This window comes from Lepus europaeus, chromosome 15 (genome assembly GCF_033115175.1).
Source record: "Lepus europaeus isolate LE1 chromosome 15, mLepTim1.pri, whole genome shotgun sequence".
NCBI lineage: Eukaryota > Metazoa > Chordata > Mammalia > Lagomorpha > Leporidae > Lepus > Lepus europaeus.
In genome coordinates, this window is record NC_084841.1 from 68,870,533 (window position 1) to 68,888,487 (window position 17,955).

General features: G+C 39.0%; 1 long non-coding RNA gene and 1 pseudogene across 3 annotated transcripts in view; one reads left to right on the forward strand and one right to left on the reverse strand.

Moving 5' to 3' along the window:
• The window catches only part of LOC133774410 (uncharacterized), a 65,036-nt gene extending 52,914 nt beyond the window's left edge, over positions 1–12,122 (forward strand). For all 3 annotated transcript variants that reach the window (XR_009868071.1, XR_009868072.1, XR_009868070.1), the window contains one exon: positions 11,272–12,122. This is a non-coding gene — a long non-coding RNA (uncharacterized LOC133774410). The remainder of the gene's footprint in view (positions 1–11,271) is intronic.
• On the reverse strand, positions 6,103–6,456 carry LOC133774108 (nuclear transport factor 2-like; annotated as a pseudogene).
• Positions 12,123–17,955: the final 5,833 nt, after the last annotated feature.

Genomic DNA, 17,955 nt, shown 5'->3' on the forward strand with positions numbered 1-17,955 from the left:
TAATGGTACTTCCCAATATACTCTTCTTCCTTTCCTCACTCCCACATTCTCTCTTCCTTATAGTCACTGGATTAATGATCCAGTAAATAAAGAGTTCAACCAATAAAAAGTAAAAAAAAAAAAAATCACAGTTCAGCAAGAATATAGACAAGAATCATAAATAATAATCACACCAAAATATATTTAACCTCACTTACATACAGTATATTTTTAAATAGTTGCAGTTTAAAACTATAGTATGTGTATTTTTTTTAAAAAGATTTATTTACTTGAGAAGTAGTTACAGAGAGACAGACAGACAGAGATGGATCTTCCATCGGCTGGTTCACTCCCTAAATAGCTACAATGGTCAGGACTGGGCCAAGCAGAAGCCAGCAGCCAGGAATTTCCCCTGGATCTCCCACATGGGTGCAGTGGCCCAAGTAGGTAGATGGATTAAAAGTGGAGCAGCCAGGACTAGAACTGACACCCAGATGGGATGCCTGCATTGCAGGTGGTGGCTTAGATTGCTCAGCCATAGTGCAGGCCCCAGTAGTATATAATTCATGTTTGACAATGGTGAGGGACCTCAATAGACAGTTCTTGAAAGAAGAAATACAATGGCTGACAAATTTACAAAATGTAGAACATCACTAGCCATCAGGGAAATGCAAATCAAAAGCACAATGAAATATCATCTCCGCCCTGTGCGAATGGCTACTATCCAAATGATAGGGAGCAGCAAATGCTGGTGAGGATGTGGAGAAAGAGAAACTCCTAAATTCTGTAGATAGGAATGTAAATAAATACCGCAAGCACTGTAAGAAACAGTATGAAGATTTCCTTAAATACTTAGAGATACTTAAAAAAATAGACTTATCGTATGATCCAGTAATCCCACTCATGGGTATTACCCCAAAGAAAAATATACAAATATTGGATGATCATTCTGGCTTTAAAGGGATAATTTTACAAAAGGAAAATTATCTGGAGTAAGAGTGGTCGGACATTTAAAGCAGATATTATCCGGGAAATCTATTTCTCAGCTCTTAACCTTACATTCACAGAGCCATGAGTGTCAAGTTGTCTATTACTCTCTTGAAAGGTTATGCAACATTGGGTGGAGATATGCCATATTGTTCAGAGAAACTTTATGTACCTTTCATCATATCATTAAGTAATATGAGTGGGAAAAGAAGACTGTGCTGATTTAATGAAAGTGATCCAAAGGCAGTGAGCACAAATGTGGTCAGCTTAGGGATGCTCTGTAACTTCCTAAGTTTTATAACATACCACAGTCACTTGCAATTCCTAATGCTGAATGTCAGAATACCCAACTGTAAGACAGAAGCTTACTTGAGAATCTCTCCTAAGTAATCAGATGTTTGGGCTAAATAGACAAAATGGGAACCATTAACCACTTACCTTTATCTCTCACAGGATAGGCAGGGATTTTGATGCAATATCATAAGTATTGCTACACAGGGGAATAGCAGTGGAGGAAAGCCCAATTCAATTGTTATGCTCACCCCAGGATGGAGGCCTTGATATGAAAAAGTATACACTTCCATTTCATGAGGTGGGATATGATTATTGTATGTTGTTGGTGAAGACTGCTGTAAGACCAGTTATCACTGCCATAAACAAGTGAAATCTGACATTGGGGCAGGCCTTGTGGCACAGTGGGTTAAGCTGCCACTTGGGACACCCACATCCTGCTTCAGACTCCCTGGTTTGAATCCTGGCCATACCACACTTGCAGTCCAGCTTTCCCTAATGTGCCTTGGAGGCAGTGAATGATGACCAAAGTGCTTGGGTGTCTTCCATCCAAGTGGGAGTCCTGGAAGCAGTGCCTGGCTCCTGGCTGTGGCTTGTACTAGCCCTGGTTTTGCACACATATGGGGACTGAATCAGTAAATGGAAGATCTCTATCACCATCTGTCTGTTTTTCTCTGTCAATCAGCCTTTCAAATAAATAAATATATCTGCAAAATAAGTGATATTGAGGAATTTTCTTTTGATAGGCAGAGTGGACAGTGAGAGAGAGAGAGAGAGAAAGGTCTTCCCTTTTCTGTTGGTTCACCCTCCAATGGCCGCTGTGGCTGGCGCACTGCGCTGATCCGAACCCAGGAGCCAGGTGCTTCTCCTGGTCTCCCATGCGGGTGCAGGGCCCAAGGACCTGGGCCATCCTCCACTGCACTCCCGGGCCACAGCAGAAAGCTGGACTGGAAGAGGGGCAACCGGAAAGAATCTGGTGCCCCGACCAGGACTAGAACCCCGTGTGCCGGCACCACAGACAGAGGATTAGCCTAGTGAGCTGTGGCGCCGGCCGATATTGAGGAATTTTAAGAGGGGCTGGCATTATAGCGTAATGGGTAAAGCTGCCACCTTTGATGCCAGCATCCCATATAGGGGGATATTAGAGAACCAGCTGCTCCACAATCCAATCCAGCTCACTGTTGATGCTCCTGGGAAATGAATTAAGCAGCCACTTGAAATGCCAACATCCCATATGGGGTTTGAGTCTCTGCTGCTCCACTTCCAATCCAGCTCCTGGCTGATGGGGTTGGGAAAGCAGTGGAAGAAGGCCCAGGTGCTTGACCTCCTGCACCCACATGGGAGATCTGGAAGAAGCTCCTGGCTTCAGCATGGCCCAGCCCTGGCTGTTGCTACCATCTGTGGAGTGAACCAGTAGTTGGAAGATCTCTCTTTCTCTCTCTGACTCCTGTCTCTCTCTCTCTCTCTCTGTATCTCTGTCTTTCAAATAAACAAAATAGATCTTTTTTTTAAAAAAATTAAAAGAAAAAACTGAGTTTAAAATGTACTTTCCTGAAAACATAAACACTGATTTCAGTGATTGGACATACATGCTTAACATTAGGAAGATTTGGAAAAGGGAAAAGGGAAAATGTCTGTAATAAAAATTAGTGCGTTATTTCCAGCAAAATCTGAATACAATCTTGCTTGACCTCCTCATAAAAATATGAATTAACTTTTCACATATAGCTCCAAACATGCGTTATGTCAAGGCATAAGCACAGTAATTTTAATCTGTGCTTCCATGAAGTATTAACACATTTTTAGTAAACACTGACCCCAGCAACAGCCAGGCAAACCAGTATTTTAGTACAGAAAATTATTCATATGTCTTGTTTAGACCATATTGTTCAATTCAGTATTCCTCACTTAGGTTAAACAGTACAAATCTCACCTGAATACAGAGAATTTTTGACTTTTATTCCTCGATGAGACTAAGCAGTTCATTTGCCTCATCTGCATTTGTGAGTTTGTGTGTGTGTGTGTGTGTGTGATATCAAATTTTGCTTGTGGGAACATTACATTGACTTCATTTTCTTTCATAACTTCCGAACAAAACAGAAGTTGTTTTGTGTGCAATGTTTTCTTGTAAAGTAATATTATTACTCTATCAGCACTCAGTGGGCAAACATATTTTTCAACATTCCTCTTTTAATTAACTTGTCTTACAAACAAAGGCTACCAGATGAACACAATTTATCCACAGCATGTATTTTCAGCTAGAAGGCAGATAATTATTGCTCACTGCAGAAATAATGTTCTCCTACTTGCTCATGTAAAACAAACTTCAAATGTCATTTTACAGAGATGAAGATTACATAGTGCAGGGCTGTCTTAAGAGAGGACAATTACCCAGAGGAACTTCTCATTAACCTGAAGGTCAGGGGTGACAGAAGATCACCAGCTCCAGCTAACACGAACCTAAATTGCCCTACTCTAAATGCAATGTCCTCAAAATCACAAAAGTGGGGGCAGGAAAGCCTCAACAGTTATCGTGATCCATCCCTAAAGGAATTACACAGAGTGGAAGCGTACTCGGTACCTGCAACCTTGCCCCATCTGTCTGGGGACCAGAGGAGATTGCACAAGAATAAAGAGGCTCTGGGAGGGAATTACCTTCTTTAATGAACCAGTTGCAGCCCAGCCACATTGAAATGTATTGTTTCAATTAATCACAGCAATTGCGAAGTGATCCTTATGCATTAAGAGAAAATTGTGCTTCCAGACAGAGCGCCTCCAGTTGCCAACTACGCTCAGCTGCGCTGTGGCATTCCAGTGATGCATATGACAGCAGGAAGCACTAGAGAAAACCAAGCTTACTCACTTTTAAGCTGTAAATTAATTTCCTAAACTGTGAAGTCCTTAAACCTCATTTGCAAAGCAAGGTCATCTGTTTTCTTAACCTAATAAGCTAACCTTCCTCTTAAGTATAGAAGTTTACTTTTGTTTGCATTAAGCCCTCCCCAGACATGCTGTACAAAAAAAAGAAAAGTCTATTCCTTGAATTTTAACACACCACCATGGTTAAGGGAAACAATCATTGCAGCCATAGTTTTCCAAGGGGAACATGCAGAGAGGAAGGAAATATGCTCACACAACACATATTGAATAGTGATGTGCTGGAAGTTAGCACTGAACATCCATGATTTGTGGAGATATAGTGGAGCCTGGTTGTTATTTAAAAATAACATAGCTACAAATAAATAAATAGATAAATATTAGAATGTGCAAGCAAGTGTTGCCTTCCTGTGAGAGGGTTACCCATTGATATGAAATGGGGACTGGCAGCTCCTGCATAGCCAGAATAAAGGCCCATAGGAAGATTTAGCTTGACATATTGTTTAATCAACATCACTAACACAGAGTATCTCGTGGTGCAATAGAAATTTGGAAAAAGGAAATCACAAAGTTCATGAGCACATCCTAGAGAGAGCTAACCTTCCTGGCAGAAGAAAAGTTAGAAAAGAAAAACTGTCTGGTTAATGGGAAATTGGCAGCCACACTGGAAAGGAAACTGCAAAGTTCTGAAGTAGACTTGAGCTTTGAGGGTTTTTTCAATGGTAGCTTACTTTTCAGGTCTGGAGACCTTTATTCTTCTACTTGAAATAAGAATAGAAAAAAACATCTAAAATGATTTCTAGAGAATATTTATTGGTTTGTATTAAGAAGGAGAAAGGTACATTGAGGAAACCTTTGGTTAACTGTAGGAATGTGGGAGGGGAGCTTTTATCCTGAAGAGTGCTAGGAATGAAAAGAAAGGAGCATAGAGAGCATTAAGAAGTGGAATGGACAATGAGATAGTTTGCAATGAAGCCAAGGGGCTGGTTACCAATGTTTTCAAACATCAAAGTCATCAATGGTATGAATCCTGGGGTGAGAGTCTGACCTAGGGTTAAGATGCCTATATCCCATATTGGAGTGCCTGGGTTTGACTCCAAGCTCCACTCCCAGCTTCCTGCTAGTGCAGACCTTGGGAGGCAGCAGCTGATGGCTCAGGTAGTTTGGTGTAAGCTACCACTGGGAAGACCTGAGCTGAGTTCCTGGATTCCAGTTTCTGCCTGTCATGGGCAAGTGGGGGAGTGAATCAGTAGATGGGAAAGTGTGCTCTCTCTCTCTCTCTCTCTCTCTCTAAAGGTAGCAATTTTTCAAATAACAAGGTATTCATTATCTCTGCTATGCAAAAGTTAGTCTTTGTTTTTAAAGCTTCGAAAACTGACTAGAGGAAGACAAAGTAAGAAAGAACTACAAATCTTGAGATGCTCGGAGTGACAGACTCCCAATAGCTATGAAGAGGATTTTCCTTGCAGTTATATACAAGTTGCCTTATAGTTGAAGGGAAATATAATCTGACCAGGTTCTTTCTTTGAAACACGTTTTGATGTTCTCTGCCTTCCAATGTGAAGATTTGTGTGTGTGTATGTGTGTGTGTTTTCTGTTAAGAATTTTTTTGTGGTTTTATTGTGTCAAGAGGCATTGAAACATCTCAACACATCAATATCTGGCCAGTGAGGGAGCTATTTTCTCCTTCATGTCTTTGAGATACTAGAGCCACTTGTCAGTAGATTTTAAAAAAGAAAGAGAAGGCTACCTTGTGTGTTACTTGCATGTGCTAGTACAACAACTTCTGTTAGATGTGATTAATGTTCAAACATCATTGCAGAACACATTGGTGGCAAAAGTGCCCTGTGCCATCCCCCACCATGACCCTGCTCATTTGTGAATATCTGGAGGTAGTAGTACTAACTAGGGTAGTATCCGGGAGAGGTTGGAGAAGGAAGGAGTGTTGAATGCCTGACTGGTAGGAGGTCAGCCGAAGTGGTGCAGGGCAAGCCTAAACATGCCTTTGGTGCAAACCCAAGCATGTTGCTGTCCTTTAATAGAAACATCCGGTGGAAGCCAATGACAGGGTCTTCATCAGCCTTGAGCTGGACTACCATCACGCTAATGATGCAGCTATCTGGTGTAGGCTGCTGGTCCTGCACTGTGAGGCTGTGAAGGATTTTCTGGAAGGGAAGGCTAGACAACTTGGAACTACTGCCCTTCCCACATAAGGCATGAAGCATGAATGTAAATTGTGCCCAGCTGGGTTCTGTCATTATCAAGTAACTGGTAGTGATGTTGAATGAAGCTGGATCCAGTCTGCTCCCAAATTGGCTTGTCTCCCAGTCAGGAGCATCACCCAGTCTTGCTGAGACCAGAGGGACCAGCAAGATGGCAGCAATGGCAGCAGAGGATGAGTTTTTAAACTAATTTGTGCTGCTAAGCTGAAATGAATGACTAGCAGTAGAATCCATCTGGTCCTACTTGAATGTGTATAGATTGGCTGCTCATCTCCTGAGATGCTCCCTCACCCCTACTGACCCAATTGATTCTTGTGAATACATAGCGGAGGGGAACTGCAGCCCAGGACACTGGCAGAGCAGGGCATTCTGTGCTTTCTGACCATGCGGCTGCAGCTGCTGGTGTGCCCAGGCCCTCTCTCCGCAGGCTCACCCAGGCTCCACCAGCCCAACTGGGCAGAGGCCAGGACAGTGAGAGCATTCTTGACAAAGGCAATCTAAGTTATCAGAGAGGAACAAGAAGTTCTGCATTCTGTTCCGCAGTGGGGTGACTACAGCCAACCATAATGTATAATTTTTAAAACAACCACAGCAAAGAAAGCTAGGAAAAATGATTCTAAATGATTTCATCATGAAACTAAGACAAATGTTCAAGATATAGGTATTCTGATGTGGACATTACGCAATGTATACACATATCAAACATCATAGAATACACTAGAATATGTAGTTTTTATGCCTTAGTTATCATTTTCAAAAAATGTAATAAGGCATGCCTTTTTCTTCTCAACACTTAAGAAAATTTTCTAAATTCCACATTAATTTAACTATTACGGATGAAAATATATCATTTTCATTTCATACTAAATTTTGAGATAAAATTTTGTTGAGTTTTGTTTGCTACAGGAAGCTTGAAGAGCCATTTGGGATTTTACAGAACTTTAGATGGGAGATGCTGTAAATTAAATATTTAGTAAAAGGTTCAGTTATGTTACTTTATTTTAATTTCTCATGAAGACCACATTGTCTTGTTTTATTAGGCACCTTCTGAAATAATTCTAAGGCAAGTAAATCAATATGAAGCTAAACCTGATGGAAACACCTTATTTAAATTGGAAACAAGCGGCATAAAACTTGATGAAGAAGTAACTTTTAAAATATTTCTATCTCTGTCTTCATGTCTTCACACTTTACACACAAAGCATCATTATTGATCATAAAAGTAAGGCATATCATTTGATGTGACACTAGAATATATCCTGGAGTGAGGAAAATTAAATGTAATCCAAGCACATTTTTGAGCCAGTTTTGTTTAAACACATCTGCATATATTTAATGCATATTTTCACCCACTTCTTTTATTTAAACTGTCCGGGATATGTCTGTGTGCTGCAGAATGGCTAAATCTGTTTAATCTTATGTGAAAATATATCGAGACAATTTCTCCTTTAAACTAACTTATTTTTCCCCTCATACCCAGAAAGGACATAAAGCAAATCAACTAAACCCCGGCTGCCAGATACATAAAACATGAAAACATGACCAGATAACTCCATCCCGTGGTCATCCCCTGTAGCTCACACGCAGCGCTGTTTGGGAATCATTCGCTGCAGTGTCAGAAGGTGCACTGTGCTGTGTTTCTCCATTGAGAGGGAAAAGAATGGAGTCGGCGAGGAAAGGAGGGCTTCTTCGCCTGCTTATTTGTTGAGTTTTTCAGTTGTGTGTTCACTTTTTTCAACACAAAGAAGCTTCTTCATTTAACACAATTTCAAAAACACTAAAACACTAAAAATATAGGCTAATTTGATTAATAAATCTGGTTATGTTAAGCCTAAAGAAACAGCTTTACTGATTATGCTGAGACAAAAAGGTGTTCTTTCTTCTTTTTCTTCCTTTTTAAAATACAACTTTATTTATTTGAGCAACAGAGAGACGAGACAGAGAAGTGCCATCTGCTGATTCCCTCACCAAATATCTGCGATGGCTGAGACCGGGCAGGGAAGGAAGCTGGGATCTAGAAGGCAATCCAGGTCTCCCATCTGAGTGGCAGGGATACAACTATTTGACTCATTCATACCACACATCTAGGGGTCTTCTGGGGTCACCCTGGCTTCAGACAGGGTTCTCGGCTTTTACAAAGATGGAAACCACAGCAGCCAGCCAAGTGAAAGCAGGGGAGTTTTATTAAGGAAAGCGGCACAGAGCTGGCTACTCCCAGGGCAGCCCTGTATGGCATTGGGGCTGTACATTTATGGCAGGCAGGAAACGTATGTTAATATCTTGGTGTGATGTTCGTGCTATGTCTAGGAAAGGGGTGGTGACTTCCCAGTATTAGGGGTCAATTGCTTTCCTTTTATGGTTACTTCCGGAGGTTGTCATGGCTATTGTAAACTGTCATGGCGTGAGCCGATGTGACTCTGCTAATGCATTAGAATGACGGTAAAGTGAGGCCGGAGACTGGGCAGCAGTTAATCTGGAGGCCATGTTAGATGCATGTGCTTTGTATTAGGCTGAGGTCTGTTTTGCTGTCCTGCAGTCTTTGCAAGACATTGCTTTTGCTTTCTGGTTTCTTCTGGGTGGGGACTCGGGTGTGTCACATACTCCATCACCTGATTGCTGCCTCCCAAAGTGTACCTTGGCTGGAAACTAGAGTTATGAGCAGAGCCAGGTCTTGAGCCCGGGTGCTCAGAAAATGAGATGCAGACATCCCAAGTGACGTCTACACTGGTGGGCCAAGTCCCCAAGCTTTCCTTCCTTTTTTGTTTTATTTCTGTCCTATTCTTTCCTTCCTTCCTCCTTCCCTCTTTCTTTCCTTCTTCTTTATCATTCTTTTTCCTGAAATATTTCCAACAGTGTTACGAACAATTCTCAATCTATCAAAATGTTTGCCATTAACATTACTTGAAAGTATTCAGCACAGTATACATTTAGGTTTTAATTGAATAGGAAAGATGATTAGCTTGGCCGTGAAGTAAGAGTAGGAGGCAAGGAAAAATTCCTTTCCTGATGAATAAAAAATGATTTTCAAAAATTTTTAGCTTTTTTATTTTTAGATTTTTTCATTAACATATAACACATGTACATATGTATTCATTACTATACACTCTCTCAACGCACCCAACATAAATGAATCAAACCAGCCAAGCAGCATTTTCATTTCCTCTTCTTGTCTTTGTGTTGGAGCCTATCAACCCTTCTCTCCCAATCCTAATGCATTACATAATGTGTTACTGGAACTTTAGTCACTGCAGTATGCTGTGGCACAGAAGTTGCTGCATCTACCTGACTGTGTTTTGCTACTTGTTGTCCAAACTCCCTCTATAGATCCTACCCCTAACTTTTCCAGCCTCATGTGATCACTATTCTATAACCAGATACACTACTTTTTTTAACTTCCACATATTAGAAATAATATATGTTATTTTTCTTTACATGCTTGCTTATTCCACATAACTTAATGATTTCCAGCTCCATCCATCTTGCTGCAAATGACAAGATTTTATGGCTGAATAGTACTCCTCTGTATAGATACCACATGTTCTTATGAATTCATCCACCAGTGGATACCAAGATTGATTCCATATCTTAGTTATCATGATTAGTGCTACAATGAACATCAGATTTCTCTTTCACATGCTGATTTCATCTTCTCTGGATATACCCACATGTTGGAGAGTAGTTCATATGGTAGATATAGTTTAAGTTTTTTGAGGATTCTCCATATTGGTCTCCATAATGAAAATGTTCAAGTTTTATAAACATTTTAGACATTTACATTTATAGCTCTGTCTATATCATTATCCTATTTTAACACTCATTAGAAGTTAGTGTTGGTAGCTTTGGGATCCCCAAGGAGGGAAGGCCTACACTTCTGGGAATGGAGAGGCCTACTTCCGGGGAAGAAAGTCCTTGTCAAGGTCCCTGCGTGTGCCTAAAGGTCAACCAATGAGGATCAGACCCACCTCAACCTTTAACCCCCATGCCCTGAATCTATAAAAGGAGCTCTCCCAATCTCTGACTCGCGACTTCCCTGACCCCCGCTCTGTTGCTGGGACCGTGGAACCTCGCCCAGGAGCGGAACCCCAATAAAAGCCTGTGAATGAATTGATTCGTCTGCCTGGGAAAATTTGTTATGCGCTGGACACCTTGCAAGTGTTCTAAATATGTATTTTGTGGTTTTCTTGAGTATTTTATTATTTTTTACATGAAATAATAATATAGTAATGATAAAGAGGTTTAAGGAGTCATCAAGGATGATATATTGTTTTTTTTAACTTTTATTTAATGAATATAAATTTCCAAAGTACAGCTTATGGCTTATATGGCTTCCCCCCATAACTTCCCTCCCACCCACAACCCTCCCCTTTCCCGCTTCCTCTCCCCTTCCATTCACATCAAGATTCATTTTCAATTATCTTTGTATACAGAAGATGAGTTTAGTATATATTAAGTAAAGATTTCAACAGTTTGCCCCCACATAGCAACACAAAGTGAAAAAATACTGTTGGAGTACTAGTTATAGCATTAAATAACAGTGTACAGCACATTAAAGACAGAGAAGGGATGATATATTGTGAACATTTTATAGATTATATTAACAAAGCATTAAAGAAGCAAATATTCCCAGAAAAATGATTAAAAGGTGTGATGAAATTTTTTCTGTTGCACCCTCTTCTCGCTCTTCCAGTTATCTGATGCAGGTGCAGGGGCCCAAGCACGTGGGCCATCTTCTACTGCTTTCCCAGGCCATAGCAGAGAGCTGGATAGGAAGAGGAGCAGCTGGGATGTGAACCAGTATCCATAGGAGATGCGGGCAGAGCCTTAGCCCACTACACCTCAGGGCCAAGCACAACAAGCAGCAATTCTATTCTTTTTCACAGTGTCTTCTTCCCTAACTGCAAATCATATATTGCAGGTGAGACGTGGCCAGAAGTTACAAGTTTGTTCAGATAATACTGATCCAGATCCATCAACATGTCCAATACTCTTGACCTCAGCCATGGAATCCCACTTCGAAGCATATTGCCAGTAGAGATGTGGAGCCATGTGCTCCTACTGGACTGTGACTTAAGAAGAAAGAGGAGCAACACAGCACATACAGAGAACATGGAAAACAGAGGGGGAATTGGCACAATGAAACCTGTTGGTCTCACCTAGCTCTTGTCTTCATACCTCAAAGCCGCTTAATGTATTAGTTCTCATAACCAACCATCTTCCAAGCAATATATTCTCTTTCACAAATTCAAATCCTGTTTTTGCTAACACCAAAATGAATTTTATTGTTAGTCATCTGCAGCTAACAAAATTGAAGTTGAGAGATTTGTTTATTGACACAACCCAGATCACTGCTTTGTACTGACCCATTATGTCTCTCACCAGCCAAGGATTGTGAGATATTAAAAAGAGCATTTTCAGATCTTTACAATGTTCTTTTTTTTTTTTTTGAAGCATTAAAAATATCCATTTGAGAATGGTTCATTGACAACATTTCAGTACTGGTTTAGCACTTTGATGTTCAAACCTGTACAGAGTTTGGGGGGAAATTGTTTTCTAAAGCTTTAAAGAGAAATGATTTTGAGTGTTTGATATGTTTGTAAATGCCCCTTGGGATGTGGTGACCAGCAGCCGCTGCTGGGCTTTTCTTCCTGTGAACCCCTGAATAGAGATGGGTTTTCAATGTCTATGGGGAACTTGATAAGCTTCCCATAGGCAGGAATGAGTCATACATTGTGCAATATTCTTTTATACGAGACAATTATAAAGCCTTTTAAAGATTATCAAATTGTTCTTCTCAGTCCATTGTTTCTCATCAAGGTCAACATAGGCATTAAAATTAAATATCAATAATGCTGTTTCTATCCAAATGTAGTGCCGAATTAGTAGATTTACTTCATTAGTTACATAGTAGTTTTTATTTTAAGTTGAATTTAAGTATACAACTGATATATTTGACATTCTATAGACATAACCATTATTTTTGCCCAACTCTCTTCCTTAATTTTTGGAGATGTAATAATGAAATCCCTATCCATTTCAACTTTGTGTTTTTCTTTGTCCTTAAGAAGAAATGAGTTGAAACCTGGTAAGATATACAAATAAAATTCAAAAAAAAAGAATACTATAAATTTTTGAAAAGTCAACATTCTCTACTACAATATTGCAGTTTGATTAGAATTTCTTTTTCTTTTATTATTTAGTGTATAATTATGTAAATAATTACCATGACTTGTGAATGTCCAGAAATATTACACTAATTTTGCCAACATTTATTTCATTGGCTAAGACTTCTCATTTACATTTTTATTGCTGCCACTTTAAAATTGATTATTTAATAAGAGCTTTACAATTAATCACTCATCTTCAGAATTATCTCCTTTTTATACATTTCTCATCAAATTTTATATTTTAGTTGCTTTATTTTCATGAAAAGCTTTTTGCTTTTTTGTTTTTCTTTTGAAAGTTTTAAGAAGTATCTTTTTTTTTTCTCCTGGAGTTATTCTGGTTCACCACAACCATACTTTTTAAGTTTGCTCCACATATGAGGATTTCTAAAATTGATAACAGACATATATTTTTAAATTCATAGCTAAAATATCAATGAACACAATGTGAACATTCAAAAGATAAATGCAGAGATGACCAAGAAATAGTTTTCTATCTTCCAAAAATGTACACTACTAGATCAAAATTGGTTTCTAATGGAGTAAGAAAAGGGTTTTAACTAGGTTGTCTACTTCCTAGCCCTGATATTTCAATTGCTATTAGTTTTGGGACTTCCTTTATGCTACATATAGGACTTAAGCTAAAGATTTTGTTTGAATAGAAGTCTACAGTGGGAGACAAAGGGAATAAAATGAAGAATCTTAGGTTGTTGTGTCAGATAATTTCTAAGGCCAACATTTGTATTCCTGAAATAAATACAAAGTCTTTTTGGTTTTTTTCAGCTAGTAATGCATTATTACACATATTGTAGCTGTTTAATGAAGATTAGTGAGTCCTACAGCAGACAGCAGGATGTAGAATCAGGATACTTACAACTGAAAGTTTCACAGTCCCACAGCTCAAGCTTTCTTCTGATTCTAGCAAAGTTAGACAATAGTCCTTTATTTCTGCCAGCTATAGCGTTACTTTTAATAATGAGGGATGCTGCAACATCCCATGTGACTGTTGAACATTTGGTGGCAGCCAAGATCAATATCTTACTATAGTGCTATGCCCTGTGCCTAGAGGAGGTGCTTAACAAATGTCAGTGGAATGAATGGAACAGTTTAGCAGTCCAGTTCCATTACACTAGCATCCACTCACCTGAAATTCTTCCCTTTTGCTCCTCACCTAGCAAACTCTTCTTGTCCTTTTCCAGAACATGGATCGAGAGCTATTTCCCCAATGAGAGACAGCCTCTGCGTGTCTTATATGTCTCACAGATTGTTCTCATTTATAGAACTTACAGAACTCTTGCTGCTCAGAACTGTCACAATTTGTAAACTTATGCCTATTAGTGAATTTACTTTTTTTTTAACTTTTCTCTTATCACAATACAAGCTCCTAATGGAACTAGAACATGATCTATGTGTGTGTATGCCTAAGACGTAGCCACAAAGAAATTCATAGTTGTTTTCAATATATAGTTCATGTATGAATGAAATCCATAAAACAAGTGATTTAGAAAGGTAAGTGAGAAAACTTTTGTTTAATACCTGTTTTGTTTTAAGAGCAGCTCCTCCAATACTTCTTCATGAAGGAAAACCATTAAGCATAAAAGAGGAAAGAAAAGGCTTTGTTCACATAGCTAATGCATCCACAGAAATGAAAAGTCAAGGTCAAAACCAGCAGAGAATGCCTGAATGTATTATTAAAGAAGGTCTGAAGACCTTTCTCAACCTTCCTTTACAAAGAAGCAGCTGCCTTACTCTAGAATGGCAATGTGATTTAAATAATAAAAATGCTGTCTATTCAGTTTACCTTTTGGTTGCTGTGTCAAGGAGCTCTGTGACTGAACATCAGTGGTTTTCATAAAATGCATTTTACTCGCATCCAAAACAGGGCTTGTAACAAAGATTAACATGTTGAAAGCCAATTGTCCAATTTTCATCTTAGAGCTACGGGAGGGTATATATCGCTTGGAGCACACAAGCAAGGGATGAAATATTCTCTGGAGGAGGAACCCCAGTTCAAAGTCTTAGGCAATGAAAAAAAGAACTGGACATGCTTCTAGATTATGGGCTATGGACACTGGGCACTCTGTAGATGGTAATTAGTTTGCCTTCGCCACCTTGTTTTTTCTCTTTGTTAACAGAATCTATTTTTTTTTTTTCCTAGACACACTGAAGCCTAAATCAAAAAATTACATTTCCTTGCCCCCATTGAAATTGGGTATATGGTTATTTCTGTAAATTCTGGATGCTAATATCTAAGTGGCAATGTGTGGTGCCTCTTCTAGGGAGAAGATATTATCAAAGATTTGATGGGGAAGAGATCAACAGCCCCTAGCATTTTATTCTTCATCCTGTGTACATACCATCCCTGGGCTACTTACTTCTAGACTTCTAGATCTCTGAACATCTTCTTCTTCCTTTTTTTTTTTTTTTTTTAGATTTATTTATTTATTTGAGAGGCAGAGTTACAGAGAAGCAGAGAGAGAGACAGAGACAGAGACAGAGACACACACACAGAGAGAGAGAGAAACCTTCCATCTGCTGGTTCACTCTCCAGATGGTCGCAACAGCCAGAGGTGTGACAATCGGAAGCCAGGAGCCAGGAGCCTCCTCCACGTCTCCCATGTGGGTGCAGGGGCGCAAGGACATGGGCCATCTTCTACCGCCTTCCCAGGTCATAGCAGAGAGCTGGATCAAAAGTGGAGCATCCAGGACTGGCACTGCAGACCGGGGTCTTAACTTGTCTTGACACAGTTCCAGCCCCTGAAATCTTCTTCTTCATATGATAGATAAGTAAAGTTCTATCTTAAGCGTATTTTGCTGAACCAAAGGCTAAGCCATGCGGACATTGTCAGTCAGCCATAGTCTCCAGTATGGTGGTCACAATGATCACTAGTATCTCCAGACTTCCTGTTAACATTTCCACGGAAAAGAGAAGTCTACTTTTCAGGGCACTTCCAGAAATTTTAATAGCATGGCTCTCAATAGGCTGACTTGGTTAGATATTTGTCCCAGATTAAATTAGTTAGGAGAGGGACTGTTTTGATTTTAAAGCTAGTCATATAATTGGCAGCAGCTCCAACCAAATAATGGGAGCTGATATTGGAGAAAATTTAACTTTCCAAAGAAAAAGTCAGATCCTACTGAAACAAGCAAGAAGATGCCCAGGATAGAAAGTAGGTGAGTATACTTGACTATAGTGCTTCAATAACGTAACATTTATTTTCAAAGCTAAAGTTGTTAAACTGAGCTTATGTCCTTTACAGCTGTGCTTTAGCCTTTCACTCCTTAGAAATTTCTTTTCTGACAGATGTCAAGGAACTTTCCTCTTGATTGATTTTCTGCATGTGTTATCTCTCATCCATCTCGTCCCCAATTTCTCCTTTCTTTCAAACTCCAAAATGTCAAGCTTATTTCCTGAAAACAAACACATATTTGTATGTATCTAATAATTCAGTCTGTATTCTACTTCCCAGAAAGTACAACCTAATATAAACAATCAATTAATTACACTGGATAACGTAGGATGATTATTTCATTTATATTTTTGTACCTTACTAAGATGACTACTGTCCTTTAAGCATTTTTCAAAGGAACCATTCATGAAAATGGTAAAAAGTAGATAATATCTTAAAATAATTCTTTCATATATTCTTTATTTTCCTAAGAACTGTTACTCTTGTATCTTTCCCAGTACTTCAGTTATAATAAGAATACCAAATTTGTGAAATGAAGGTGATCCAAAGCATCGGCATTTTTTTAAATGGCTTGAACTTACTTCTCTAAGTTGCATTTTTACATATCATCCCTCTAAATAGTTAAGCAATGGTTCCCCTGTCTCTATAATTTCATTTTCTAGTTCATTGGTCAAATAAACTCTTTAACGTCCTCCCCTACATGATTTTATAAAGCTTTTAAGCTGATGATTATAATTGTCCTATTCCTCATCTAGTGGTTTCTGTAACATAAATTCCCTTGGTGCTTTTTAAAAAAAATTTTTTGTGCTATGTGAATGTTATCATTCTCACAAACCAGTATAGAAGCAAGTATTTGCACTTTAATTAATATATTATGTATTGTTTTATGAATACACTATATCACTAACCAGAGGTCAATATCACTTTCCTGAAACCCAATATTATCCATTAACACTTTTAGTAAACATCTGAGAGGAGCAGAGATCTGGGATGGGTTTCTATATGCACAAAATCAAAAGCCATATCGTCTTTAAGAACTGAAATGTTTCACATTTTTCCCTAGACAGCAAAGGTCTGAGAGTTTAGCAGTAGTTGCAGTAGTGGTATTAAAGCCTGAAAGCTCAGAACAAGTTTCTCCTACATAATGAAAAAATATATATGTATCAGTACTCCAAGCTTGTCAAGTTTATTATCATGTTTGACTTGGGAGAAAATATGAGTATACACATTTGCAAAACTCCTGTTGGGAGTTGCAAAGGTTGGTTCTAAAAATCCAGTAGTCATTAGTTCAAAGGACACATAAGCCAAATATAAGTTGGGTATAACAAGAAGTATTCAAGGAAGGATGGGGTTCCCAATAAATTCAGAGAAATTAGTAGATCTATGAAAATAGAAGTGATAAAGAATGTAGAGAATTGAAGTGAGAATCAAATATGAAGATTCATATTTCATTAGGTATATATTATTTGAGGAGACAATAAGAGATTTGATCAACTCAGAAAGTAAATTCAAAAGCTTTGAACTTCTCTAATTTTTACAGCTATTCGTGCTATAGGTAATATTACTGTTCAAAATGTTTACTATCTCTCCCTGGATGCAGCTTATGCATCTCAAGACTATTGAAATCATTCGTTAACATGTGTCTTATTTATACATATCTATCTGCTGACTTCAGATTGGGTCATATGAATTTCTTTGGTCAACTACTTATAAACCAAAGTGCATATATAGTTTCCTAGTTAAAGTTTAAGAACAAGTTGAGATTTGTCCCATTTCTCTCTTTTTAAAAAAATATTTTATTTTTTATTTGTAAACCAGAGTTATATATAGAGAGAGAGGTTGTCCATGCATTTGTTTACTCCCCAGATGGCCACAATGGCAGGAGCTGGGCCCATCTGAAGCCAGGAGCTAAGAGCTTCTTCTAGTCCTCCCACGTGGGTGCAGGGGCCCAAGGACTTGGACCATCCTTTGGTGCTTTCCCAGGTGCAATAGCAGGGAGCTGGATCAGACGCAGAGCAGCCAGGTCTCCAACCAGCGCTTATATGGAATACTAGTGCTGCAGGCCAGGGCTGTAACCCGCTGCACCACAGCGCCAGCCCCTGTCCCATTTCTCTTATAGCTTTTAATGCTACTAGCAGGATCCCAGATATAGGCTGTTTTGTCTTTCAGATGGCATGGTGCAGATGACCCACAGTGGATTAAAAAGACTAGTCATTATGATGGGAAGCCACTGAATTTACGAGTTGT